The sequence below is a fragment of the Scyliorhinus canicula genome, chromosome 11 (genome assembly GCF_902713615.1).
Source record: "Scyliorhinus canicula chromosome 11, sScyCan1.1, whole genome shotgun sequence".
In the NCBI taxonomy this organism is placed as follows: Eukaryota; Metazoa; Chordata; class Chondrichthyes; order Carcharhiniformes; family Scyliorhinidae; genus Scyliorhinus; species Scyliorhinus canicula.
In genome coordinates, this window is record NC_052156.1 from 137,308,402 (window position 1) to 137,328,887 (window position 20,486).

The 20,486-nt window shown below is 44.4% G+C and overlaps 1 protein-coding gene across 14 annotated transcripts in view; it reads left to right on the plus strand.

Annotated features, from left to right (window-relative positions):
- The window catches only part of LOC119973412 (voltage-dependent calcium channel subunit alpha-2/delta-1), a 726,559-nt gene that overhangs the window by 56,911 nt on the left and 649,162 nt on the right, over window positions 1–20,486 (plus strand). The gene's annotated exons all lie outside the window — the stretch shown is intronic.

A 20,486-nucleotide genomic window follows, 5' to 3' on the forward strand; every position in this document is an offset into this window, starting at 1 on the left:
CCTTCTCACTGGCCCAAATATGTTAGCAGCGGGGAGGGTGGGAGGGGGGGGGGGGGCGCATTGCTGGAGATGGTGAATGGTTAGGGCTCAATCACTGGGGACGCTGTAATAAAAGGCGGGCTCACACTGCTGCCCCCATGCCCTGACACTTCTCGATAAAAGGGTGTAACCACGTGGGACATACATGTATCATGGGTGCCATCACGTGTGAGCCTGTTCTGCCTGCTTCCCTTGAAATGCACAATGTCAGGTGGGGGGGATTCGGGAGGGCTGAGGTGGTCCAGCACCTCCCATGTGGGAGGCGCCAGCATGAGCCCCATCACTTCCCCCATGCTCGGTGGGCTCGCTGGTCCCTCAGCTACTCCATGGGATGGAGGGGAGGCTGGAATGAGCTCCCAAGGGGCCACCATCACCTGGCGCTGCCAGTCCTGGAAGTCTGCCCTCGTCTGAAACATGGTCTCTATGACGTCAGCTATGGTGCACTGAGACTAGGACACATTCTTCTGGGACTGTGTCATATCTCACTGGGACTGTGACATGTTCCTCTGTGACTGGCTACGGTCGATCAGCACCCGGCCAATGCTCGCGATGCCCTCAGCCGTCTTTCTCCACTTTCATTTGCCTTGTACAGCCTCCCTCTATAGTGCTGAGGGTCTCGAGTCAATGGAGGGATATTTGTTTTGATGGGGTGGCGCATCGGGTATTGCTTTATGCAAATGACCTGCTTTTTATTATGGACCCAATCCCTCTATAGATGGCACAATGATGACGCTTAATACCTTTCGCTCCTCCTCTGGTTATAAATTGAATCTGGGCAGGAGTTAATACTTTCCAGTTAACCATCCCAGAAAGCAAGGAGAATTAGGCTTGTTACCTTTCCGCCCCTCTAAAACAAATTTCTGCTATTTGGGGATCTGGATGGCCCTTAGTTGGGCCTCACTTCATAAATTAAACTACTAGAGCCTGATCAATAGTATTAAAGATCTACAGAGGTGGGACAACCTTCCTCTGTCTCTGGCGGGTATGATCCAAATAATTGAACTGAATGTACTTCCTCGGTTTTTATTTCTTTTTCAATGTCTCCTCATTTTATTTTACCAAAATCCTTTTTTTATTAAGGTTAACAAATTGATACCTGTTTTTATTTGGGCAGTATTCTGCTCCGAAGGGACATGCGGATGGGAGGCATGGCCCTCCCAAATTTATTGTTTTATTACTGGGCTGCTAACATCCAAAGCATTTTGCTGTGGATTAGTGACCCCGATTCTATTTGGGGCCAAATGGAAGCTCGCTCTTGCACTCACTCTTGGGCGATTTATTGCAATTCCTACACTTAGAGAAAATTAAATACACCATCAGGAGGTCAGTGGGGAAGTCCTACCTGAGATGGCAGCCTTTTGTTCCTTTATTATGGAGTTAAATACTGCCAGCTGTTAGGGGTTTAGTTATAGTGTTTAAGTGTAATGTGTTTTTGTTTCAGATTTGCTTGGAATTTTTGAGTTCGTACTCTTGCGTTTGCATTGGTTGATTGTTTGTTACTTTGTTATTATGTAAAACTTCAATAGTAATATAAAAAGAAAGAGCTTAATTGGAATAATTAAAGAATTCCATCATGGCCTTCCAACTCCCTACCTCTGTGACCTCCTGCAGGCTTTCAGCTCCGAAGATCTATGCACTTTCAATTCTGACCTCTTGGGTATTTCCGATTGTCATCTCTCCATCACTGCCATCCACTCCTTCAGTTGCCAAACCCCCCCCAATCAATCTATCTATATTTCCTCTTTATCTCTTTGGCCAGGCATTTGTTCATCTGACCCGATATCTCCTTATGTAGGTTGGTGTCAATTTCTTGTTTAGTAATTCTCCTGTGAAGTGGCTTGGCACATTATATTACATTAAACGCAACGATTAAACGCACATTGTTGTCTTACGTTAATTATCCATTCCCAGCCTTGCCAAAATTAACTTTTAAGATTAGGTGAGATAGGTGGTTGAATGAAAGGGGAATTAAAGAACAATACAAAAAGGGCTAGCACACTGAGAATGTGACAATTGTTCACCTGGAGGATGTACAGCAACGCAGACTAAAATAAAAACAGAAATTGCTGGAAATATGCAATAAATCTGGCAGAAGCTGTGGAGCAAGAAACAGAATTTACCTTTCAGGTCAATGACATTTAATCAGCATTTTCTGTTTTAAATTCAGGTTTCTATTTTGCCCAATAGTTTTAAATTATTATCTATGGCCGATCTAGTACTTAAAAAAAAATCTTTGCACTCTGGACTTGACAGAACCAATCCTAGTCTATGCTGTGGCCAGCCAGGGTAGTAATATAATCAGCCTTATAATCCTTGGACTGTGAATAGCTGACATCAGCTAGGGCTCCTGATATCACGACAGTGACTTGCTACAAACTGTTTCTTCCTGGATTTCAAATGAAAGCAAGACTGGGCTCAGCTGGGATTTCCCTCCACTGTTCAAAGCATAGAGAGGTCACCAAGGAGAGAGATTGTGCTGACAGCATTGAAATTTGTCACCTTCACAAGAGGAAGGGGGGGGGGGGGGGGGGAATGCAGGGCGTAATGTAACAGAGAACAGTTCTTTATTAAATGCCCTTCCTGTTTAATTAGTCTGTATCTCTGAAATTCAAAACATTTTGAAAAAAGACATAAAAAGCTCACAATAAAGTTGAAAGTGCAGTTGTTTGGATCTTGGTGGATCCAGTGATCTTTAAAATGAATTCCCCTGACATGAAGAAAATTAATAATAGGATGATTGGCACAGAAGTTATGCTGGTAATGGTCGATTCATAAGACAAGAGCAGCCATCAAATATTCATGAGTTGCCAGTGTTCCCATTGATATTCTGAATTATTGTCACACAAAAGATTCTGGAACTGAAATCAGCTTAACTTTAATTACACATAGATCCATGTAACTATATTCAAGGCAAAGTAAATGGCCACTGGATGCAAACATGACTGCAATTTATATGATTAGTTCACACTGATTGTTTAAGCACCTAACAATCCAACATATGTTGTCTTTTTTCTTACATATTTTATGTGGCTCCTAACTCAATTTAATAATGCTGAAGGTGACATATTGGTCACATGCTGGAAAGGTCACTTCCATGACTTCTATGCTGAGCAGCTGTTTGGCAAATATAAAAATACCATTAGCTACCCACTTTATGTTGTAAGAATGTGAAATAGCGTATGACTTAGCCGCCAGCAACACAGGGGATGTTTCAGGTGTTATGGGAGAGGTATTTTCAGAACCCCAAAATGTATCATGGAGTTCAACCAACCCCCACCTTTAATGGATTGTTGCTTTTAAAGTACACGGCTTGTTCCCCAGGTGTAGTATTACAATTATGGACACGTGGTTTTGACAACAAAACAATGTTTATTCCATGAACTCAAATTAATCTTTTAAATAAACATTGGATCACTTAACACCCCTGACTTCAAAGATAACCCCAAAAATAATACAACACTACCCAATCCTGCAAACGGTTCCTTTACACATCCAAAAGACTTAACAAATCCTTCAAACAGAAGCACATTAGATTTATATTCAATACTGAGACCTTTTTTACAATTCCAATTTCATCAAAGGATTAAGAGATAGTCCTTCATGGCAGAGATCACCAACAATGCAGCTCACAGCCACACCCAAGCTTTATTCAAACTGAAACCAAAACTCCCAAAAAGCAGAAGTGAGCTCAGCTCTCCCCCTGTGACATCATTTCAGTAATATGATCAGCTTGATTTCTTAAAGGTACATCTTAAACATCCAATTCTTAAAGGCACTCTCACATGACACCTCCCCCAAGGAAAAAAATAAACCATCAACTTCAAGATGGTTTCATTTTTCACTTTTGCACCATCCACTAAGAAATGCACACAGTAAATATATGTTTTCGTTTAAAAAAAAAACAACACACGCAACCAGGAATAATAATAAAGTCCAGCTTTCCCGTTCTTCTTCCTCCAACCGAAATCCTTCCATTCATCACATTCGTGACAAAGCATCGGCTATCACATTTTCCCGTCCAGCCACATGTACTATTTTTAAATGAAATGGCTGTAACAATGAACTCCAGCGAAACAGCCTTGCATTGTTATTCCGGAATCGCTCCAAAAACGTCAAAGGATTATGATCAGTATATATAATAGTGTCAGATGGATTGCTGGTCACATAATTGTGAAAACATTGCAAAGCCAGCACCAAACTCAAAGTCTCCTTCTCAATCGTCAAATACATTTTCTGGTGAGAATTCAATTTCTTTGAAAAATAACCAACAGGCCGCTCCAGCCCTTCGTCGTCGTCTTGTAGAAGCACCGCACCTACGCCCACATGACTCGCCTCAACAGCCACTTTGAATGGTTTGGTATCATTTGGGATGACTAACACAGGAGTAGTGGTTAACACAGCCTTCAGGCCGTTAAATGCCTGTTGACACTCCGCTGTCCACTGGAATTTGTTACGCTTCTTAAGCAAGTCCGTCAGTGGAGCGATCACACTGCTAACATTTGGTTAAAATTTCCGGTAAAATCCCCTTGTACCAAGAAACCGCATTATTTCCCGTTGTGTTGAAGGTATCAGAAACTCCCCAATAACTTTCGTTTTCACATCCCGTGGGACCATTCGACCCTGTCCGATTGTATGGCCAAGGAAAGTGACTTGGGCTTTTCCTAATTCACTTTTGGCTAGGTTTATCACCAAACCCGCCTTCTGAAGTCGATCGAATAACTCCCTCAGATGTTTTAAATGTTCTTTCCATGTCTGGCTGAAAACTACCAGATCGTCGATGTATACCGCACAATTGGGTAATCCTGAAACAACTGTATTAGTTAACCGTTGAAATGTTGCTGGGGTGTAAATGGCATAACTTTGAACTGGTATATACCATCTGGAGTCACAAAAGCTGAAATTTCCTTCGCCCTTTCAGATAAAGGTATTTGCCAGTAACCTTTCAGTAAATCCAATTTGGAAATAAAAGCGGATTGTCCCACTTTCTCAATGCAATCCTCCAAACGTGGGATAGGATAAGAGTCCATTCTTGTAACTGCAGTCACCTTTCGATAGTCCACACACAACCGTTGGGTACCGTCTGGTTTAGGTACCATCACTATGGGTGAGCTCCATTGGCTGCAACCCACTTCAGTTATGCCATTTTTAAGCATACTCTCAATCTCTTTGGTAACCTGTGCCAATTTTAAAGGGTTAAATCTATATGGATGTTGTTTGATCGGAACATCATTTCCCACATCTACATCATGTATAGCCATTTTAGTACTTCCCAATTTAACTCTACAAACTTGCCCATGTGATATCAATAACTCTTTCAGGTCAGTTCGTTTATCATCTGCAAGGTAATTTAACAATTCATCCCAATTTTTAAGAACATCCTTATTTTCCAATTTAATTTGAGGTATGTCAAATTCACAGTCATCTGGATTTGGTTCATCACTTTGAGTTAGAATCATTAAAACCTCCTTTTTCTCTCCTTCCCTTTCAAAGTACCTTTTAAGCATATTCACATGACACACTCGGTGAGTCTTCCTTCTATCTTGTATTTTTACCACATAATTCACCTCACTTAATTTCCTTTCAATCTGATACGGTCCACAAAACCTAGCTTTTAAAGGCTCCCCTACCACTGGTAACAACACTAAAACTTTATCTCCACTTGCAAAACTACAAACTGTGGATTTCTTGTCCGCTACCTGTTTCATCACATTTTGTGCAACTTTCAAATGTTGTCTCGCCAATTCACCTGCTCTATTTAATCGTTCCCTAAAATTTGACAGGTAATCCAATAGTGTAATTTCCGATTTCTCACCCAGAGCCAGTCAATTATCTTCCTATCTAATTTTTCCCTTCCCATCTGCCCCTTTCCAACAAGGGGCATGTGGATTAAATGTGGATTAAAACCTGTCACCTAGTTTTTTAAATTTCTCATGAATGACCCAGTGTACAATTTTGATTATGACTTTTCCAGGTCTTATTAACATTGGACCGACAGGCTGTGGAGCCAAACAGGCAGGCTAGCGCATCTTGCTGGAAGGAGACCTCCCCATTTCAGGTTTCCCTGGCCACAACACTTGTCTCTCCTGACCCTCAGAAATAATTTCAAACATATTTTGGATGGGCCTTTTGGGTTCCATTGCTGATGTGTTCAGTGAGAATGTAGAAGACACATATTCTGACCTGAGCTCTGACCAAGAACAGTAGGGAGTCCCAGGCCCCAGTTTTACACATTAAAAGAGCGTACCACTTAAGACAGATAGGGACATTAGGCCCTCAGCAGTAGGCCCATTGCAATATGCTATCTGTCTCTTTGTCAGTGTCAGTGGGCTGTTAAGGATACTCATCTCAATCTGAGGCCAGAACGTCCCACCCCATTAATGTTAGGCAACAGAAGTGAAAGCTGACCCTAAAATTCACAGAATTATTGTGGGGAAATCTGGATATCCTAAGATTTTGTGATTTAAAAGGGCAAGAGCTAGTAGCTACCAGTGGGAATGGAATATCTACATAAATGAAGTGAGTTACAAATATTAAAAGCATAAAATAATACCTTGCAGCACTTGGAAGTAGTCTGTGCATTTAATGAAAGCTCAACAGCCCGGAAAAGTGTATTTAAAGGAATGATCCTTTGACCTGATTCATATATGGAGCTCTGTTCAACTTACTCACAAAATATCATGATAGAACAATGAGTGCAGCTTTAGAGAATGATACCATCCTGTATTGTTTTCTTTCTCTGGCTCTGTAACCTACTTTGATTTGGTAAAACTCAACTATGCTTCCTGACAATTTCTAAAGGATTCGCCAATAGGCCTGCGATCAACCACAGTTCTGATGAACACCATCGTACACAGCATTTATTAGAGCTGGTTCTTTTATGATTAGTACATGTTCCTAAGCCAGATGTTAACAGACCAGAGTGGGTGGGGTGGTGGGAAAGCGGAGGCGGGAGCTTTCAAGACAGACTAAGTAACTGGGATCACACAAATGACAGTTCATAAATTTTGCAATTAGTCAAATCAATACCAATTGAACTTTAATGGTGTTAAATGCAATATCCTATATGATAACAGGAAAAATTGATCTGACCAGGACACTGTTTATTGGTGTCCAAACAAGTAAAGTGTGAAGGGATTTGCGTGTTTTACAAGAGTCAGCAATATGAAGGAATAATGCATTTACATTTACATAGCACCTTTCATGACCTCAGTATGTCAAAGAGCAGTTCACAGTCAATAAAATGATTTTCAAGTGTGGTCACTGTTTTAATGTAGCGTATTATGGTAACTAGTTTGCGCACAGCATCAGGATAAATGTCCATTTTTAACTTTTCTAGCAGTGGCTGTTGGATAAATGTTGGCCAGGACACAAGGAGAACTCCTCCAATCTTTAAACACTGCCACATAATCTTTGACATCTACCTGAATGTGCAGATAAGGCCTCTCTTTAGCGTTCCATCTGATAGACAGCACCGCGCAGTATTCTATCAATGCTACATTGTTGAGTCAGCCTAGAAAATACCTTGAATTTTCTCACAGATGGAGAGACTCTCTATTTGTGCAAAAATGCCAACAGAGGTATGAATGTGGAAATGTTACCCCCACCCCTCCCTTCCCTCCTTTGGATATGGTCCTGGGACACCTTTGAGAGTGGTGTAACACTCGTTTGGAGAAGTACTGCATCATTTGTGAGAGATAAGGCACCTTTCATGAGAGGTCAGGTGCCCTTTGAGATTGTTAAAACTCTTCATGATTCTGCTTAAGAAGTGCATAAACCTATTGAACTGTCAAACTGTCAAAGAACTGTTAAACTGTCAGAACTCCTTAGGTGTATCAAAGCTATCAAAGAATTTAACTTTGGTGTGCTTAAAAAACAGTGCCTGCCTGTCATTCTGTCTGTTGACATATGTCTGAGGGTCATCATTATAGGATTTGTATTGCATTATTGCATTTGTGTTGCATTACAACCTAACATTATCACAGTGGGGTGTTTGTTAATGAGCAATTTGATTGACAGCTCCAGTTTTAATAGAACATAGAACATAGAACATAGAACGATACAGCGCAGTACAGGCCCTTCGGCCCTCGATGTTGCACCGACATGGAAAAAAAAAACTAAAGGCCATCTAACCTACACTATGCCCTTATCATCCATATGCTTATCCAATAAATTTTTAATGCCCTCAATGTTGGCGAGTTCACTACTGTTGCAGGTAGGGCATTCCACGGCCTCACCACTCTTTGCGTAAAAAACCCACCTCTGACCTCTGTCCTATATCTATTACCCCTCAATTTAAGGCTATGTCCCCTCGTGCTAGCCACCTCCATCCGCGGGAGAAGGCTCTCGCTGTCCACCCTATCTAACCCTCTGATCATTTTGTATGCCTCTATTAAGTCACCTCTTAACCTTCTTCTCTCTAACGAAAACAACCTCAAGTCCATCAGCCTTTCCTCATAAGATTTTCCCTCCATACCAGGCAACATCCTGGTAAATCTCCTCTGCACCCGTTCCAAAGCTTCCACGTCCTTCCTATAATGAGGCGACCAGAACTGTACGCAATACTCCAAATATGTCTGAGGGTCATCATTATAGGATTTGTATTGCATTATTGCATTTGTGTTGCATTACAACCTAACATTATCACAGTGGGGTGTTTGTTAATGAGCAATTTGATTGACAGCTCCAGTTTTAGTACTTTCATAATAAATTAAGTACTTAAATCAAATGTTTGTTTTCATAACGAATTAGTTGAAGAAAATTCAATGAATTGAATGTTTTTTTATCAATGTGATTGTTTTAAAAATGGAGATGTCGTCGATGGACACATTATTTTATGTCAGCATGACTCCTGAGTTTGCCTATGGGTGGACACTTGGTGAGTTGGCAGCAAGAGTGTAAGGGAAAAAGGTGGTGGGTTGAGACGTGGCTTGGAATGAGTTGGCTCTAAGTTCGCATAGGGGCTATAAAGGAATATGAGGATGACTGAGGACATGGGGTGGCATTGGGTGTATTAAGGTCTATGGCATGGGGTTCAGATGGAGGAGCATAGGTTGGCATTGAGGATATGAGGAGCCATATGGGTGAGTGGAGAGGCACAGGGTGACATGAAGGGTATAAGGGGGCATGGGGCTGGGCAGAGGGACATGAAGTGGAAAGATTGGCATGGGTGAGGAATGTGCATGGCGGGGGGGGGGGGGGTTGAGTGGCGAGGGCTATTTTTTCTTTCAATAATTAAAAAAAAACTTCAACAAAGTACCTTCTGCTCAGCTTTCCACTGCACATGTCAGCCTCTCCATTCATTCTAGGGTGGCGGGCTTGACTTCTAATTCAGCTTGTCTACCTGGCATGAAAATCCGACCTTCTGGATCTCTTGATCCCGGATCCAGTTGGCGGAACGGGGAAATGTCCAGTCGCTGCGCTTCTGACCCGGTGCCTGTGTTCATGCCTCTGGGGTGTGAATGGAAATGTCAAATCTTTCTGGAGCATCAGTAAACAAAGCGTAACCATATTGCAGCCTGACCTGCTGGGTATTTGCAGCATTCTCTGTTTTTATTACATACTGCAGTGTTTGCTCCTGGATTAGAAAACATTGTTGGGGGCGGCACAGTGGCTAGCACTGCTGCCTCACAGCGCCAGAGACCGGAGTCGATTGAGTGGGTTTCCACCGCGTGCTCCCGTTTCCTCCCACAGTCCAGAAATGTGCAGGTGAGGTGAATTGGGAATGCCAAATTTCTCCTTGGTGGCCAATGGTTAGGCGGGGTTATGGGGATAGGGTGGGTGAGTGGGCCTCGGTAGGGTGTTCTTTCGGAGGGTCAGTGTAGGCTCAATGGACAGAATGGCCTCCTTCTGCACTGTAGGGATTCTATGGTTCTATGAATATGGGTCCTTCATTCTAGATGCATGAGGAAAAATTGGTTGAATGGACTCTTACATCTGTCTTGTGACTACAAAATACATGAGAGACATTTTGTTTTTATAAGTAGGTTGCTTTGACTGACAAAAGCTCTGGAGGAGAGTTATACTGGACTTGGTTCAATAACTCTGTTTTTCTCTCCACAGATGCTGTCAGACCTGCTGAGTTTTGCCAGCATTTTCTGATTTGATTTCAGATTTTCAGCACCTGCAGTGTTTTTTTATTTACTTTTATTTTTATCCGTTTTAGTAATTTTTACTATTTCAGTCATATTTTCAACATTTACCTGCATCTTGAGTCATTCGCTATTTTTGGCATTTTGATTCATAGATGGAGATGAGTGAACCATCTGGTCCCACCCAGCAGGATTGCAGAACCTAGGATGAGGAGAAAAGAATTGAGATCGGAATGCAAATCAATGTAATTCCAAGTGTGTTGATGCGTGTCAGTGTGCAGGCTGCCAGATGCTTAAATGGTGGGAGGGGAGAGCGATTTTGATTCTGTGTGCATTATTTTAACAAATGTTCAAACTGTAATTGGAGTGCCCCTTGCAGCAGACGGGACTCCATCAGCATGCACAGGGCCAGACATGCCTGATGTAAGGGATGGAGACAGTGACAGCTGCAACTTTTAAAAATTATTAATTCACTGGGATGTGGGCTTTGCTGGCTAGGCCAGCACCTATTGCCTGTCCCTAATTGCCCTTGATAAGGTGGTGGTGAGTTGCCCTGTTGTCTTGGCTCTTTCGGTGGTGGCAATGGTGAGGGGAGTGGGGGGGGAGAGAAAAAGCAGAAATTGTACACAGACTTGTACAAGCAATAACCCAACCTATTGTAAACCTTGTTCCTTGGGCAGCACGGTAGCACATGTGGCGAGCACTGTGGCTTCACAGCGCCAGGGTCCCAGGTTTGATTCCCTGCAGGGTCACTGTCTGTGAGGAGTCTGCACGTTTTCCCGTGTCTGCGTGGGTTTCCTCCGGGTGCTCCGGTTTCCTCCCACAGTCCAAAAGTTAGGTAGATTGGCCATGCTAAATTGCTCTTAGTGTCCAAAAAGGTTCGGAGGGGTTATTGGGTTATGGGGATAGGGTGGAAGTGAGGGCTTAAGTGGGTCGGTGCAGACTCGATGGGCCGAATGGCCTCCTTCTGCACTGTATGTTCTATGTTCTTTGTTCCTGAGTCTGGATGGCTGCTCCCCATTGTCGACAAGGAGTTTGACTAAGTAGTGGTGTGTTGGGGGCATGAGTTGGTGACACTAATGGATTTACTATGGATTCCAGGAAGTTTGCCACTGGCTCCCAAAAGCCACGAGGAAGGAGATTATTCTCTTTGAAAGAAAACTAGTTTAATTGCAAGTTAAAATAATTTGGGAGAACGCTTTAGATATAACATCGAGCAGATGTGAAATTCTATCACTTTAAAAGGCAACACAGATGGTAGCCAGGAGTCCTCATTCCATGGTGTTGATGCATGTGCAATAGAATAGGATTGACAAGGCTGTGCTATATCTGCTAGGTCCACTTGTATGAATGTGGCATAATATCATGCAGTGCTTCTTTTATGGAATGAAAATACGCAAAGATATCAAGAGATATTAGGCCTTTTCAAAAAGGTGGATGCTTTTTTAAAAGCTCCATTGTGTCGCATGTCAGAGATAAGGCAGCACCCAAGAGGGTCCAGCTTGGGGGATGACATGTGAGGTGTTGAAGAGTAACTGGTTTTGTGAGATAGTGTTTTGCTGAGGACCACGTTCATTGTGTTGGTCCACTTGTGACAGGAATAGATAACTGACTGTATTCTGCATTGATAAACAGCTGGCAGAAAGGCCAATAAGATTAAAACCTGTGACGGCGATGTTTGATTTAGGTGCCTTATTTTTGATCACCACGGTTTTTATTGCAACAGGCTAACATTTGCATCACTGAAATTGTGGGGAGTAAATGCCGCCATGCCGTTGATGTCCACCGTTGACTCTGCTAAAGTTCAAAAGGTCATGGACAGATGGCTCCCACAACTTGAAAGATTTTAATGGACTGAAGGGGCACCAAGGGTTCTCCCACCCACCAAAAATGCCAGTAAGTCTGGCGTAAATTCCCAAGGCCAGAAGGAGCGTCAAGTCGTTATGCCAAAAGAGGGTTCCGAATTTCCTCAAGGTCTCCAAAGTCCTTAAAATATTTTGGAAAATTATATTTTTTATCTTCCATGATCTTGCCCTCGACCTTTAGGTGGATCCCACTTTCACCACTTGGCCGCCAGTATTCGTCGCTTAGTTGTACCAGCGATGGTCATAATATGGCCCCTAAGCAGACCCAGGCTCCATTGTTTGGAATCTGCTCTTCTGTCAGGATTCACAGAATCACAGAATCACAGAATAAGACAGAACACAAGAAGCCCTTTGGCCCATCAAATCTGCACCAACGCATGAGATGCCCTGACCTGCCCACCTAATCCCACTTGCCAGTACTTGGCCCATAGCCTTGAATGTTATGGCATGCCAAGTACTCATCCAGGTACGTTTTAAATGATGTGAGGCATCCCGCCTCTACCATTCTCCCAGGCAGTGCATTCCACACCATCACTACTCTCTGGGTAAAAAGGTCGTTCCTCAATTCCCTCCTAAACCTCCAACCCCTCACTTTGAACTTGTGTCCCCTGGTAACTGGCCCTTCAACTAAGGGGAACAGCTGCTCTCTACCCACCTTGTCCATGCCTCTAATAATTATGTATACCTCAATCAGGTCACCCCTCAGTCTTTTTTGTTCCAGAGAAAATAACCCAACCAGATCCAACCTCTCTTTATAACTTAAATGTACCATCCCAGGCAACATTCTGGTGAATGTTCTCTGCACCCCCTCCAATGCAATTACATCCTTCCTAATGTGGCGACTAGTGTTGCACACGGTACTCCAGCTGTGGCCGCACCAAAGTTTGATACCACGATAGTTTCCTAGAACAGTATATAATGGAACCTACGAGGGAACAAGCGGTCCTAGATCTGCTCCTGTGTAATGAGACAGGATTGATTAATAATCTCATAGTGAGGGATCCTCTCAGAAGGAGCGATCACAATATGGTGGAATTTAAAATACAGATGGCGGGTGAGAAGGTAAAATCAAACACTAGTGTTTTGTGCTTAAACAAAGGAGATTACAATGGGATGAGAGAAGAACTAGCTAAGGTAGACTGGGAGCAAAGACTTTATGGTGAAACAGTTGAGGAACAGTGGAGAACCTTCCAAGCGATTTTTCACAGTGCTCAGCAAACGCTTATAACAACAAAAAGGAAGGACGGTAGAAAGAGGGAAAAACAACCGTGGATATCTAAGGAAATAAGGGAGAGTATCAAATTGAAGGAAAAAGCATACAAAGTGGCAAAGATTAATGGGAGACTAGAGGACTGGGAAATCTTTAGGTGGCAACAGAAAGCTACAAAAAGAGCTCTAAAGAATAGTAAGATAGATTATGAGAGTAAACTTGCTCAGAATATGAAAATAGATAGTAAAAGTTTCTATAAATATATAAAACAAAAAAGAGTGGCTAAGGTAAATATTGGTCCTTTAGAGGATGAGAAGGGAGACTTAAAAATGGGAGATGAGGAAATGGCTGAGGAACTGAACAGGTTTTTTGGGTCGGTCTTCACAGTGGAAGACACAAATAACATGCCAGCGACTGATAGAAATGAGGCTATGACAGGTTAGGACCTTGAGAGGATTGTTATCACTAAGGAGGTAGTGATGGGCAAGCTAATGGGGCCAAAGGTAGACAAGTCTCCTGGCCCTGATGGAATGCATTCCAGAGTGCTAAAAGAGATGGCTCAGGAAATTGCTAATGCACTAGTGACAATTTACCAAAATTCACTAGACTCTGGGGTGGTCCCGGTGGATTGGAAATTAGCAAATGTGACACCACTGTTTAAAAAAGGAGGTAGGCAGAAAGCAGGTAATTATAGGCCAGTGAGCTTAACTTCGGTAGTAGGGAAGATGCTGGAATCTATCATCAAGGAAGAAATAGCGAGGCATCTGGATGGAAATTGTCCCATTGGGCAGACGTAGCATGGGTTCATAAAGGGCAGGTCGTGCCTAACTAATTTAGTGGAATTTTTTGAGGACATTACCAGTGCAGTAGATAGCAGGGAGCCAATGGATGTGGTATATCTGGATTTCCAGAAAGCCTTTGACAAGGTGCCACACAAAAGGTTGCTGCAGAAGATAAAGATGCATGGCATTAAGGGTAAAGTAGTAGCATGGATAGAGGATAGGTTAATTAATAGAAAGCAAAGAGTGGGAATTAATGGGTGTTTCTCTGGTTGGCAATCAGTAGCTAGTGGTGTCCGTCAGGGATCAGTGTTGGGCCCACAATTGTGCACAATATACATAGATGATTTTGAATTGGGGACCAAGGACAATGTGTCCAAGTTTGCAGACGACATTAAGATGAGTGGTAAAGCAAAAAGTGCAGAGGATACCGGAAGTCTGCAGAGGGATTTGGATAGGTTAAGTGAATGGGCTAGTGTCTGGCAGATGGAATACAATGTTGACAAATGTGAGGTTATCCATTTTGGTAGGAATAACAGCAAAAGGGATTATTATTTAAATGGCAAAATATTAAAACATGCTGCTGTGCAGAGAGACCTGGGTGTGCTAGTGCATGAGTCGCAAAAAGTTGGTTTACAGGTGCAACAGGTGATTAAGAAGGCAAATGGAATTTTGTCCTTCATTGCTCGTGGGATGGAGTTTAAGACTAAGGAGGTTATGCTGCAATTGTATAAGGTGTTAGTGAGGCCATACCTGGAGTATTGTGTTCAGTTTTGGTCTCCTTACCTGAGAAAGGACGTACTGGCGCTGGAGGGTGTGCAGAGGCGATTCACAAGGTTAATCCCAGAGCTGAAGGCGTTGGACTATGAGGAGAGGTAGAGTAGACTGGGACTGTACTCATTGGAATTTAGAAGGTATGGGGGCATCTTATAGAAACATATAAAATTATGAAGGGAATAGATAGAATAGATGCGGGCAGGTTGTTTCCACTGGTGGGTGAAAGCAGAACTAGGGGGCATAGCCTCAAAATAAGGGGAAGTAGATCTAGGACTGAGTTTAGGAGGAACTTCTTCACCCAAAGGGTTGTGAATCTATGGAATTCCTTGCCCAGTGAAGCAGTTGAGGCTCCTTCATTAAATGTTTTTAAGGTAAAGTTAGATCGTTTTTTGAAGAATAAAGGGATTAAGGGTTATGGTGTTCGGGACGGAAAGTGGAGCTGAGTCCACAAAAGATCAGCCATGATCTCATTGAATTGCGGAGTAGGCTCGAGGGGCCAGATGGCCTGCTCCTGCTCCTAATTCTTATGTTCTTATGATACAACTCCAACATGACCTCCCTGCTTTCGTAATCTATGCCCCGATTGATAAAAGCGAGTGTCCCTTATGCCTTTTTCACCACCCTATTAACCTGCCCTTCTGCCTTCAGAGATCTATGGGCAAACACTGCAAGGTCGCAATGTATGTCGGAACTTCCCACTTCTTTCATAGTATATGTCCTTGTTAAATTACTCCTTCCAAAGTGTATCACCGCACACTTTTCAGGGTTAAATTCCGTCTGCCACTTATCCGCCCATTTAACCATCCCGTCTATATCTCCCTGTAACCCAAGACACTCAACCTCACTGTTAACCACCCGGCCAATCTTAGTGTCATCTGCAAACTTACTGATCCTACACCCTGCCAGTTATCCTGACTCGCTGCCAAGGTATCCAGTATAGTCACATGAGAGTGAAACCTCTGTTTCTTCCTTCAAACAGTAGATAGACCTGGCTTACTTGAGGACATGCCATATTACAGCCACTGTTGATAAAAGAGGCCAGGAAAAGTGTGTGACCAACTGGGGAATGTACGGCCATTTTCAGTTTCTGACAGAAGGTGTGAAGTGATCCCTGCTCCGCAGTCCTGACAAGAAATAATGCACTTTGTAGAAATCTAGATATATGTTTATCGAAAGGCACTTCTGTTCACAAAAATGTTTGATGACTTGAGTGCTGCAGTTAGATTATTCAATTCTCTGCATTATTTAGGACAACTGCCTTTCCCCAAGGAAACATTCTTTATTTTTAGCATTGACTTTTTTTTTCTTATATTAGCCAATTAAAGCTATCCATGTCTGCATTTTTTCATGCAAGTAGGTTGTGGGTCATCGCTCAGTTGGCCGGATGACTGGTTCGTGATGCAGAGCAATGCCAACGGCGTGGATTCAATTCCCGTACTGGTTGAGGTTATTCGCCTTCTCAACCTTGCCCCTTGTCTGAGGAGTGGTGATCCTCAGGTTAAATCTCCACCAGTCAGCTCTCTCTGGGACATTAGTGGCTTCCGATTTTCATTATTTTGTTCAGCGATATTTTTCTTAGATTGAAAAGGCAGGATTTCTTGACCTACTTAATCTAATAATGAGCTTCTCTTTTCCTCTGGAAGATGAAATAGATAAAACGCCCGGTGCCTTAAAGAGGCAATGTTATTGGGCCAACAAAAATTGTACAATGGACATTCATTTGACTCGCAAAATAGGAGAATGCCGTGATATGATTAATGTCACAACCTCATTGTGTCCTGAACTGCATCTTCCATTGATTTCCTTTGTTTAGTTTTGAACAGTAAAACAAAAGCATTTTTAATTCTGGATGGCCAAGTGTTCTTTGCCAAAAGTATCCTGTATCTATGGTAAACATTTCCCTGGAGCTGATGGTAACACTACTGTCGTAATTTTAGAGCAAGCTGATTAAGGTGATACCCACTCATTGTGAACATTTGAATCTTGAGTGTGTATTTGTTTCCGTTATTAATTACGTACACAGGAAATCATAGGAGTGTGATGTGTGTATGGTAACAGATTGATTATCTTACTCGACCAGAGCCCTGCACTAATACATCTGGCGGGAATGTGGGCAATTTGAGAATTAAGAATTAAGTTTGAAAATATTCAGTAATTGCAAAGCTGATCGTAGCGACGACGGCATAATCTTTCAACTCAAAGATGACATTGCCACCAGCGGACCAGGTCTGATACCCCAGATGCGCACTTTGAACAGAAAATCATTCATGGGCACCCAGCACTTATCGCCCTTTCTTACTGCCTGCCCTCCATTTCGGAGGGCATTTAAAGGTCAACCACCTTATTGTGGATCTGGAGTCACGTGTAAGTCAGATAGGTTTTCACAACAATGGCTATCATTGGATTATTAATTCCAGATTTTCATTGAATTCAAATTTCACCATCTGGTGGGATTTGAATCATGGTCCCTCGGTTACTAGGCCAGTGACTATACCACTACCCTGCTGTCTCATCCAGCTTTCATGTTGATGTTTTGCTGTATTCGTTCAAAATATCTTAAACGTTGAGCAGGATTTTAAGGCCCTCCATGAGCGATGTGATATTACAACCCCGCCAAAGTAAATGGCAATTTAAATTGCCGCTGCATCCATCAGGGAAGACACGCTTTGGCGAGTCATAAAATTTGGCCATGGTTTTGATTTCATGGCCGGGATTCTCCTTTACCCGGCAGGGCGGGGGATCCCGGCGTGGCGGAGTGGCGCCAACCACTCCGGCGTCGGGCCTCCCCAAAGGTGCGTAATTCTCCGCACCTTTGGGGGCTAGGCCCGCGCCGCAGTGCTTGGCGCCACGCTGACTGGCGCCAAAACCGGCGCCAATGGCCTTTGACGCCCACCGCCCAGCGCGGGGCTGGCCGAAAGGCCTTCGCCGGTTTGCGCATGCGCCGGTGTGTCAGCGGCCGCTGACGTCCCCACCGGCGCATGCGCGGTAGGGGGGGTTCTCTTCTGCCTCCGCCATGGTGGAGGCCGTGGCAGCGGCGGAAAAAAAAGAAAAGAAAAAGAGTACCCCCCAGGCACCGGCCCGCCGGCCGATCGGTGGGCCCCGATCGCGGGCCTGGCCACCGTGGGTCCGATCGACCCGTGTCCCCCCAGGACCCCGGGGGCCCGCTCGCGCCACCAATCCCGGCGCCACCAGAGGTGGTTGAAACCACGGCGGCGGGATTGGCCTTTCAGCGGCGGGACTTCAGCCCATCGCGGGCCGGAGAATCGCCGCAGGGGGCCCTCCGATCGGCACGGCGCGATTCCCGCCCCCGCCAATTCCTGGGTGGCGGAGAATTCCAGCCACGGCGGGGGCAAAATTTTAAAACTCCTATAATGATCGGGGGGCACTATTTGGGAGGTCCAGCTCTGTGGTCTGAGTCCGCCATGGAGCACGGTGTGGCTGTTGGAGGCCGCTGTTGTGTGCATGCGCGGCCTCTGACCTGGACGTGTGGGGGCCTGTATCTGCAGCTAAAGGTGCGAGCTTCCCGACAGATCCTTGCTAGACCCCTGCCGGGCTATGAATGTGGGGCCTTTTTAGGAAAGTTTTTACGATGCCGTGGGGACATTGCCCCAAAAACGGAAAATCCAGCCCCCCTTTATTTTTTTTTCTTATTAAGTTAATTTTGATGTTACCTTGTCGCTGAGCTCATTAGAGCTTTCTATGGTGATATGGGTGGAAGCCTGAGAGTTGGATATCTGCCACAACCTCTTGAGCCAGCTGTTATGAGATGCTTGAAAGCAGTCAGGGCAACTCCACATGCCTGTGGGGCACCTGGCACAGTGAATGCTGGTATTCCACCAAACACAGGATATTGCAGGCTTAAATGAAGCCCTCAGATCCAGAGGTGGGAGCTCGGTCCTTTGACTGCTTTCATCCAGTGCATTTCTTAATGAGGGGATTCTATAGCCCATTCCTCTGCCCTTGGGCTGATCCTATTTCATGTCTCACAAATAATGGGTGGGATTCTCCAACCCCGTTCCGGGTCGGAGAATTGCCGGGGTGGGGGGGGGAGGGGGGGGGGGGGGGGGGGGGGGGGGGAATTATGCGACGCCGCTCCGACGCCGGTCCGCTGATTCTCCGATCGGCGGGTCGCAGGTCGGGGGCCACTCGAATGCCTGCCAAGTTCGGCTGAGTCCCGCTGGCGCCGTTCGCGTGTCGTCGTACCCGGTGGGACTTTGGCATTCATGCTGTGGGGGCCGTCCTGGTGTGGGGGAGGGGGGGTTCTGACTACGGGGCGGGACATCCACGGTGGCCTGCCCTGTGATCGGGGCCTACCGATCGGCGGGCAGGCTTATCCCGTGGAAGGGGTTATGTTCCTCCGCGTAGGGCTCCGCCATGTTGCCCCGGGGGCCGACACGGAGAAGGCAACCCACGCGCATGCGTGAATTCGCGCCGGCTGTGGCGCGCATTCACGAACCCGCGCTGGCTGTGGCGCCATGCGCGGACCCGCGCTGCCTGTGCTGGCCCCCTGTGCGGCGCAGGCTCGCTGATCCTATGGGCTAGGTGACGCCGTCGTAAAACGCTCCGGTGTTTACGACGGCGTCAACACTTAGCCCCAGGATCGGAGAATCCCACCCTAGATTCTTAAGCCGCTTACTGGGAAAGAGTTGGCAAGGTGATTTTGTTGCTTTACTCATGATTTTAACTTTGCAGTACCTTCTCTTAGCTGAGTTGCAACCAAAGCTAAAGAAACCCACCTTGCCGTCACATTATATTTGATTCCAGTACCCACACTGGATTCAGTATCCCAAGACAGAGCTGCATTCTAACTTCCACTTGGCAGAGCTCTTTGGAGTGGGACCAGAGCCCAACACATTTGCACAAAATTATTATTGGCCCGCTTGCCTCAACAGTGAAGAATCCTCAGTGGACCAGGTCCAGCTTGGATCAATTTAATTGAGCGATAGGCATTAGGCCCTTCATTAACAATTATTATGTTTGATGCAGTGTCCCTTTAAGGGGCTGCCCTCTTGATTTTGTCTCTTGGTTTGTTTAATTTATTTGAACTGTTTCAACCTAAAATAGGATTAACAATCATTATCCCCTGCCGTTATTCTCATCACCACTTGCAGGAGCTGTCTGGAGCAATGTTTAAACTTTTCACCTTCAAAGGGAAGAATTCTCTCTCTAAGACAAAAAGGTCACACTAATTCTTTCTTAAGAATTCTGAATCACTTGGTGGAAAGCACTGGTTTTTAGATTAGTCGATGAACTCATTTTGTACATTATCATTCATTTACTTTTGCAGAAAAACACTTTGGATAAAAATACAGTTCCAGCTGAATGTGTTAGAATATCGATATGGTGCAGACGGTTGAGCCCCTTATGTATGTTCTGCCATTCCATTCGGTCATGGCTGATTTGTACCTCAACTCCTTATATTCGCCTTTGATCCAGTTGCTTCTACCATACTTCTGCCCGACGAAAGGCTATCAATCCAAGGCTTGAAAATTTCAATTCACCCGGAATCCACAGCCCTGTGGGGAAGAGTTTCAAATTTATATTACACTTTGTGGGAAAAATACATACAAGAGATCAAGTGGGAAAAGAAAACAGTTGAATAAATGTCAGGAGTGAAGTTTACATTTAGAATTTTGTTCTTTAGGAATAACTGGGTCCTCACTAACTGCCACCAACACGATTTCACGATTTGCTCTTTAGGAATAACTGGGTCCTCACTAACTGCCAC